The sequence below is a fragment of the Elephantulus edwardii genome, unplaced genomic scaffold (assembly GCF_000299155.1).
Source record: "Elephantulus edwardii isolate Elephantulus edwardi_28Jun2011 unplaced genomic scaffold, EleEdw1.0 scaffold00471, whole genome shotgun sequence".
Classification (NCBI taxonomy): Eukaryota; Metazoa; Chordata; class Mammalia; order Macroscelidea; family Macroscelididae; genus Elephantulus; species Elephantulus edwardii.
In genome coordinates this window covers 53,611-63,831 of record NW_006400221.1, presented here as the reverse complement: position 1 = coordinate 63,831, position 10,221 = coordinate 53,611, and positions in this window count along the sequence as shown.

The window sequence follows — 10,221 nt, the reverse complement described above, 5'->3', positions numbered from 1 at the left end:
CTTTCAGCTAAGATCCATCTAACATCAGCTACAATATCCCTAGTACCACGACCCCTTCTAAACCCAGCCTGGACTTTTGGCAGTTCTCTGCTGATATGCTGTTCCAGTTGTTTGATACACAACAAAATACACCATATTTTTCTTATTAGCAAGCTGTCCAATCCCCTTTTGTTGGCCTCAAGCACCTTATTTTCAAACTCCCACTCAATACTCTTATAATAGGAGAACTGAGAGGGTGGCTGGGTAGAGGTAGAGCCCTACTCCTCCTCGATCCCACACAGGATAGAGAGAGTGCAGATGCCTGTCTGGGGAAAGTGGTTCCTGGCTGCTGTACTCATCAGCACCACCAAGACAATTAGAAAATTTAAAAGAGGTGGGCAGCAGACAAAGGAGATTCCTGCAAGACTGCATTGCAACCAAAGAGAAGTTGAAGGATCTTAGGAAAAGGAAGTTTTCCCACTGCACAAGCCCAGAAAGGCTCCTGGCATAGCAAGTTGCTCTCTCCCTTGAAAATAACACTTAAGTCTATAAATAACTAATAAACAGCATCATAAATATAAAGAACTGTCAACAACCTATGCATACACAATAGAAATGGCCTAACACATACCAAGAAAAACTTCACATAAGTCAAGAAAGCAGCATAGAGCTTCAAACATAGTGGAAAAAAACAAAATAAGCCTTCTCGTTAAAAGCAGAGCATATTGCAGACCCAATGAATATCCCAAAGACATAAAGGTAGAAGAAATATATTGACACGGAGTCATATGTACAGCTACTTGAGAAAGAATGGAAGCCATAAGTAAGCAAATACCCCAGCAACATGGAACCAGGAGAAGTACATTGAAGTAGAGTTACATAAATATCTATAGAAGGAGGAAACAATGGAAGAAAAAATGTTGTTGATCTTGTTGTTGTTTTTGTAGTTATGTGCCATCAAGTCACTTATAACTCAGTAACACTATGTACAATAGCTCTGAACACTGCTCTATCCTGAGTCAACCTTACTGTGTTTGATACACCTTTCCTATTACACCAAGTACTGAGTCAATCCATCTCATTGAAAGTCTTCCTCTCTTGTGCTGTCCCTCCCACCTCCCAAGCATGATGTCCCTCTCCAAGTACTGGTCCCTCCTTGCAACATGCCCAAAGTATGTCAGATGGAGCTTCAGAATCCTTGTCTCCAGTAAGCAGCCTGGTAGGAATGGAAGTCATAAATAAATATCCCAGAGACAGAGAGCCAGAAAAAAAATATATTGGCATAGAGGAACATGAGCAAGTACAGAAGAAATTGGATAAAGGATAGGAGAAATTAAAAATTAACACAAGACAGGACTAAAACCAAGGACTATAAACTTCATTAGAGGAAAGGTTGGAAGCAATCTAGAAACACTTATCCACAACTTGAACAGTCTTCCAAGCATCCTGAAAAACCTACAATCAGGAGAGGATAAAAATAGATGAATGGGACGTTTTAAAAATGAAATTCCTAAGCACATCCAAAAAGCTCTCCAACAAGGTTAAAAAGGAAGCCACAGACTGGGAAAAATTATTTGGTAATGACATGTCTGATAGGGGACTTAAACCTAGAATTTATAAAATACATGAGCACCACAACAAAATAAAAGTAAACAACCCAATTGAAAATGGGCACAGGATATGAACAGACACTTCATCAAAGAAGACACTCAGATGGCAAACAAATACATGAAGAAATGTTCAAAATCCCTAGCTCTAAGAGATGCAAATCAAAACAACTATGAGATATCATCTCACCCCAGTAATAACAGCAAACAACAAATGCTGGCAAGAAACTGGAACTTTTATTCACTGTTGGTGGCAGTGTGAAATGGTGCAACCACTATGGAAGGCTGTATGGTGCTTTCTCAAAAAGTTGCAAATAGAAATACCATTTGACCCAGAAATCTGACTACTGGAAATATACCCTAAAGAAAACATAACTGCCACCCAAGCAGATATATGTTCCCTGGTGTTTATCATGGCTTTGTTCACAATAGCAAAGAGTTGGAAACCACTCAAGTGCCTATCAACAAATAAATGGATAGGGAAGCTGTGGTATATTCATACAATGGACTACTACGCTGCATTGAAAAACAAGAGACTCATGAAATATACAAAATTAGTGACCCTGGAGGACATTATGCTGAGTGAAATATCTCAGTCACAAGAGGACAAATACTGCATAGTGCCACTGTTGTAAAGTAGGACTGACATTGGGGTTTGGGGAAAACTAATAGAGGATAAATAATGTATATTGACTTGAAAACAGATGAGGGAGAGAACTCTTTAGGAGGAATATATGTTTAGGTATTATTGTCATGAAAAGAGTCCAGTATGAAAGCTGCATAGTGGAGTGGACTGGGATTGGGGGGGTGGGGGGAAATAGTATAACAATGAAAGTTTTAGTGGTTTGTCTGGGTTTTTTGTTTGTTTTTGTTACTTTTCAAAGAGAAAAGCTAGATGGGGGGAGGAGTGGACAGGGAGGAAAGTGTACAACAATGAATGAATGAATGGAAATCCAAAGTCTCTGTAAACTTTAATTAAAATAAATAAAAAATTAAAAAATTAACACAAGACAGAGAGGGTACGTACAGCCAACGCAGTACTAGAATTAACAGAAATGCATGAACTCACAATCTAGAATATAAAGGCCAAAATGGCAAAAGTTTCCAACATGCTGGAGGAACAAAAAAGCAGAACAGAAGAGATGGAACATTGAATCAGTGAGATGGAGGAAAGAAACCTCAGTAGGAACATACTAGAAAATAGAGAGGAAATAGAATAAAAATAAATAAAACATTAGAATCATGTGAGATGACAGCAAAAGGAACAACATATATGTGATTGGAATTCCAGTACATGAATGGAGCAGGGAAAGCAGTGAGAAAATTGTTGAAGTACTAGAAGAAAACTTGTATGAAGAATGAGGGAATTCACATTCAAGAAGCTCAGCAAAACCCAAACAGAACCACACAAAAAATTCAAAACCTATCATAGTCAAATTCTCCAAAATCAAAGATAAGGATGACTATTAAAAGCAGCACAAGCAGACGTGGGGGAGATGGGGAGGAAATTGGAAAAGAGTGGATAGATAATGAACACTACATTAGAACAGATGAAGGGAACTGTCTTCTTCAAGACATATATGATTATGCATTATATGTATGAGAACAATCTGGAACAAGGGGTACATTGCAGAGTTAGGGAGAAGGAAAAAAGAAAAGAAAAATAAAAAGTCATCTAGAAAGGAAAACCAGTTAGACTAACTTCTGGTTTTCTCAGCAGAAATCATGAAAGCAAGAACACAATGGGGGTGATATATACAGAAGATTGAAAGAAAACAATTGTCAGCTAAGGATCCTGTACCTAGAAAAGCTGTCCATCAAATATGGACTTAAGTTATTTGCAGAAAAAAACAGAAATTAAAGAAATTTGTGAAACCAAGAACAACTCTACAAGGAATTCTAAGAGAAATTCTTTATACCAAAAGAAAGTAGATGGACCATAATAACCAAACACCACAGAAAAAGAAACAGCAAAATGACAGCGATAAAACCTGGCATGTCAATAGTCACACTTAATGTGAAAGGACTAAATACGCCAATTAAGAGAAAAAGAGTAGTAGAATGGGGGGGGGGGAAAGCCCATCAATACCCCTACTCACATTTATTTCAGCATTATTTAGAGTGGCAAAGAGTTGGAAACAACCCAAGTACCCATCTTTGGATGAATGGCTAAAGAAACTGTTACCTTAGCATAATGGAATGTTATTCATCATTAAAAAGATCAAGAGTTTGTGAAATACTGCACAACACGGATATGTCTAACACCAATTATCTCAATTACAAAAGGGCAATTATTGCATAAGACCACTATTATAAAAGCTAAGGAAGGATTTATGTACAGATAGAAGCAATTTTTGAGGCTTAATAGGGATAAAAGGAAAGAGAGAGAAGAGTAAAAGTTAATAGACAAGTTGGGTGAAGGAAAAGGCAACTCAAGAGTTTGATGAGATATTGTAGTAAACTAATCAAGGAATTAATGTCATAAGGCTAAAAGTCTATGAATGTTTGCACTGAAAAAATCAATATAGGCTTTACATAAAGTAAAAAAAATAATAATAATAAAACTAAGTAAAAGTTAATAGCTGGGTTGGGTGAAGTGAAAGGCATTATACAATAAGAAGTTGACTGAGCATTTTAAGTCATTAACTTCATTAATCAATGGGAATTAGTGTTATGAAATCAGATGTGTATTAATGATCCAGTGAAACTGTAATTACAATATTATTAAACAATATATATATGAATTATCAAATGGAAATTATAATTACAATGCTATAAAACAAAAGATATTTTAAAACCAATATGACGTGTAAATTCTCCAAATGATTGTCAAAAAAGTAAAAAGAAATAAAGGCCATCTAAAAGTGATTCATTACACAGAGAGAGATTCATGATACGACACAACCTACTAGTGATAGAAGCAGACATTGGCTCACAAGGGTTGAATGATTTTTCATGCCAGGGATGGGTCTTATCTCCATACCTTTTCAATCTATATGCAGAACAGATAATACGAGAGGCTAGGCTCTTGGAGGAGGAATGTGGCTTCAGGGTTGGAGGAAGTTTTATCAATAACCTGTATTATACAGATGACAGAACCCTGCTTGCTGAAACTGTGGAAGACCTGAAGCGTTTGGTGCAGAAGGTCAAGGACTGAAGCCTTCCATATGGATTGAAGCTCAACATCAAGAAAACAAAGTTTCTCACCACTGGGCCAATTAGCAGACTCATGATAGACAGTGAAGAGATTGAGATTGTTAACAGCTTTCATTTGCGTGGCTTCAAAATCAACCTTCTTGGTACTAGCAGCCAAGAAATCAAAAGATGAATTGCATTGGGTAACTCTACTGTCAGGGACATCTCCAGAGTACTGATGAGCAATGATGCCAGTCTAGAGACTAAGATGTGCCTGATCCAGGCTATGATCTTTGTAATTATGTGCTATGCATCAGAAAACTGGACAATGACTAGGAATGATAGAAGGAGTATCGATACCTTTTAGCTATGGTACTAGAAAAGAGTTTTGAATATACCATGGGCCTCTAATAGATCAAACAGGTTCATCCTGAAAAGAGTGGGACCAGGCTGGTCCCTGGAGGAAAGAATTCTGAAGCTCTCTCAGACATACTTTGGGCATGTTACAAGGAGGAACCGACTCCTTGGGATGATGAAGGAACAGCGCAAGAGAGGAAAACCTTGATGAGATGGGCTGATTCAGTGACTGGAGTAATGGAGGTAGGTGTGTCACAATAAGGTTGGCTCAGGATAGAGCAGTGTTCAGAGCAGTTATACATAGGGTCACTATGCAGGCAATTTGACAGCACATAGCAACAACAACAACCCACCTCTAGTTCAGTGACATCATATTGATAGCTTGAAATCTGTTGTAATGGGAGTATTTACACCACAGGAACCAGCAAATATTATCAATTAATGCTTTTCCACCTGGAGAAACAATTGTTAAGAAATTCCCCTAAGAAAATAATTTCTAAGGTTTTTAATGTAAATTGTAAATTTTCATTTGTCAGGAAAAGCATGAAGGGAATGGAGATGCTAGAACTCCAACTTTACCCAAATCTTTCCCAACAGTTCTTTTCCCCTCGGAAGCCTTCCTCCACATGCTTCCTCCACCTCAGACACACCACATATAGCAGTCTTCTAAATCTACCACTTTCATCTGAAATTCTTTTAGATTTTGTTCACTTTCTCCCTTGCAGCAGTTAGCTGAATGCTAGTCTTATCCTCAAATTCTTCTATTCTGCTACAAGTCAGAGATTGAACTTGTCTGTGCTTCTTTGTACAGTTGAGCCAGGTCAGACAGAAAAACACTCAGTGGACACATGATCAAGTACATGAACGAAAGAAAGAACAGTGTTTGACAGTTAGGAAGACCGTTTCATACCTGTTGAGAAAACATTGTCAATATGTACCAATTACATAGTACCCTTTTTTTAAGTCTTTTTGTCTTTTTTATTATTCTTTTTTTTATTTACTGGACCTACCAGCATGACTCTTCATACAGGTCGCTATTCCTGTGCACACTGGCTTTGGACATGGGCAAATCCTATTTGTGCTCAAGAATCCAAATTTATTTCTCTTTCCTATTCTTTTTCCATGTGCTGCCTCATTTTCTCTAAAATAAAAAATAATTGCAATTTTGTTTATTTTGTTTATAATTGCAAATTTGTCTAGAGCTGTGTGAAAGTCCTGTGGCAGAAGAATGTGCTATGCATATATGACTTTAAAATAAAGATAACATTCTTTTTTTTAACCTCCTTTTTAATTTTTATTTATTTTAGTGGAAGTTTACAGAGACTTTGGATTTCCATTCATTCATTGTTGCACACTTTCCTTCAAAGATAACATTCTGACACTAGGGTAATGTGTAGAGAAATACAGTACTCAGACAGCACTGCAAATAAATACCCCAGACAGCTGAAGTTACCTCAAGTGTAGCAATAGTTCTTATAAATGAAAACTGTTAACAGAAGATAAAAACAGAGGAGTTACTCAACTAGAATTAAAATATGCTTTTTCCAGGAAAAAAAATAAGTCTTTTATTCTTATCATTTATTTGCTATAATTTGTACTCTTCTTAGAATATGGAAGACCATTTCTGCTTTCTTCCACAAGACATAGTACCGTTCTCAATCACAACTCCATCAATCTGCCAAAGAGATTATCATAATTCTCTCCACTTTGCCAGCACCCAACAAAAAAAAACTCGCTTATTAAATAAAAATTTGTTTAATGAATGTAGAAAGATGCTAAGGATGTGAAAAGGAGAAATTGAGGAAAAGTTTATTAGCCCGTGGAAATATCTTGGTCATGCTATACTAATGCCCTTTCTTTTTATTCTGATTTTTTTACAAAGTTTGAATACATTGTTTTTCAAAAAAGATCCTTCCCATTTCCTTCAACTCACCCACTCATAGACTCGTGCAACCTATGATTAACATTCTACTCCCCACTCTATTTCCACCCTCCTCCTGACCTTGGATCCTCATACTCATTCTGCAATAATGATTTTTATACAGTATTTGTCTTTGTGGGATTGAGCTAGTTCACTCAACATAATACTTTCCAATCCCTCCCAGGTTAGGTAATCATTTCTCCTGTGTGCTTCATAGTATACCATTGTATAAATGTACCACGACTTCTCAATCCATTCATTTGTGGTTGGACATTTGGGCTGTTTCCATGTTCTTATGATGTTAAATAATGCCTCTATAAACATTGGTGTGCAAGTTTCCACTTAAGCCTCAGTTCTCGTTTACTCGGGGTATATTCCAAGCAAGGAATAGCTGGATCATATGGAATTTCTACGTTCAGCTTTTTGAGGAAGCGCCAAATTGCGTTCCAGAGTGATTGTACCATTATAAAATCCCACCAACAAAGTAACAGAGTTCCTATCTCATCACATCCTCTCCAACATGTATTACTTGCTGTCCTGTAAACTTTGCCACAGCTGGAGTAAGATGGTATCTCATTGTGGTTTTAAAAATTCTTTCCATGTATTTTGCCCATTTTGTAATTGGGTTATCAGACTTTTTCTTGGGGAGGCTCAGGAGTATTCTGTAAACTTTCGTTATGAGACTCTTGTCTGATATTATTGCCAAACATTTGTTCCCAGTCAGTAGGTTTTCTTTTCATCCTGTTGGAGAAAAGTTTTTTTATTAACACAGGGATTTAATCTTTAGAAGATCCCATTCATCAATTTTATCCTCTTCAGATTGTACGTTTCTGGCTGTATTTATCTAATGTCTTTTTGGAAAACACATGTTGACACCTCTCATGCCTGTGTCACAACGGCAACCACCTGGTGGGAGGCCCAAACCTCACCAGTATCCTAAACCTGTCCCTTATCTCAGTTTCCCAAAGAGTTCAAGCAAACTGAAAGAATATGATGAATAGGAGTACTTGACCAAGAAAAGTAAAAATTTTCTTAGGAAGAAGAAAACATATATAGAAAAATAGTTCTCAACCTTGGCTGCATTTTAAAATCTTCTGATGAGATTTTAAATTTTCTGATGTCTCTGCTGCATTCTGTACAAGCTTGTGTTTACACAAAACCTTGTCTCTCCTGATCATGAGACCTTCTGGAGTTTTCAAGCATTTCTGAAATCATTACAGGTATGAGGAGTGGCTGTCATTGCTACAGGCAGTGCCCAAAGTGGGGATAAGGCATAGAGGTTGCTTACTGCCCTGGCATTTGGAACTTACCAATCTTTGTGTGGCAGGCTCAGCTCCTTCTATCAAGGCTCTGTTTGCTCACAAGCAATCTCAATTACCTATGGTTAGATAACTTGATCCTGAAAGAAGGGGGGCACGTGGGACAAGGAATGTGAAGCACCTGGGCTGGGCAGAAGTCAGTTATTCTGCAAGTTTTGTCTTACATCAACTCTAAAAACATGAGAGGCTCTTTCATGAAGTTCCCATCCACACCAATGGATGGCTTTGTCACAAGAACAACTAAAGATGGAGTGTGATGCAGTAGGATGTATCTTAGAATCTTGCAATTGCAAGGACTCCAGACCCAGCCTTTTTGCTAGAGACTGTGTGATAGATATTTTGATGGTATTAGGTGCCAGGCTAACAAAACTGCAAACTGGGTAAAAATATTAATAAAATGAATAAGATATTATCTTAGTAAGTATAGGTACAGTCTTGGCAAATAAGGGGGAAAGAAGTGAGAAGACAGATATGATATCAAGGATTTAATATTCAAAATTACCTTTCTAGCCATTAACTTTGACTTTGCCACAGAGATGGGCAGTATCATACAAATGTTTGTTAATCTATTCTCAAGGGGATTGGTTACTTTCACCATCCCACTAGGTTTAATTAAAGCAGTTTCAACAGCAGAAATTGGGCCTTTCAACATCAACTAGGAAGAACCAGCATTACATACCCTTTAGGGCCAGAGATTCCTGTGCCAGCCAAACAGGGATCTACACAAGAGAAATAGCCTCAGCAGAGAAACAGAGACTAACATGAGACAACATTGACTTGGGATTGCTGCCTCACACAGCCACAGCCAAGAGATCTCAACCCATGCTTTCTGGAGAACTGAGGGGAGACATCAGAACTGGTAAGACTAAGGAAACTTTGTAACACTGACCTAAAACCATAAGGCTAAAGGTCAAAGGAACTCTTACCATGCTTGAGAAGGCATCTGGTCTGAGAGATTTTATCCTGCTGCTAACCGGAATTATAGCCTGTTAACTTCCGTAGTAAATCTTGCAACTGTAAGTATGGTTCTAGAAAGTCTATGTAGTTATTGCTACAAAGTTCGGACCTGGTAGGCTAAGCAGTAAGATCTGTGTTGGAATTAGTAGAAGTAAATAGAGGAGCATGGCAGATCATATACTGTGGATGTTATTGATTGAGACTGTTCCCCTTTGTGGAGTTAGTAGAAACAACACTCCGCTGTCCCCGTGCTGATTAACCATATTTTACAACATAATAGAAGCAGCATCAGAGAAAAAAGCAAATCCAGCAGGCCCAACTAACAGTATACAGAGGCATGTGATTACTTGGACAGAGAAATATCAAAGAAGGTCTTTCCTTCATCTACATGCAGATGAGAGGAGGCAAGAAAAGTGCCAATTTCCTCCTAATAGCAAATAGATTAAGTCTTTCATCATAAAGATTTATTTAGCACCTAACACATGCTAAGGGGCCCTGGAAGAGCAACAGTTAAACTGCACTGCGATCCCAAAGGCACATTGTTTGAATCCATCAGTTGCTCCACTGGAGAAGGGTGGGCAATCTTCTGTGCAATTAACTGCCTCTGAAAACCCACCTGAAGATCAGCTAAGGGTCGTTCTGACTTGGCAGTAGGCAACAACAACAACAACAACAAAATATCCTTCAGTGCTGTAATCAAGGCTTGAATTTTTTTTCTTTCTTTTGCATCAGTTCTTCCCATTTGAGAAATGATGCTGAACCATGTTCTTCCCTTTCAGTTTTCTAACTTCAGTTCTTTGCATATTCAATATGTTTTACTTTGTCTTCTTGAGCTGCCTTTTGAAATCTTCTGTACCTAGCACTTACTTTCATATATGCTCCTTTTGTTTTGACCTCTCTATACTCTTTTGCAAGTTTCAGCACTCTTCTGACATCGATTTTGGTC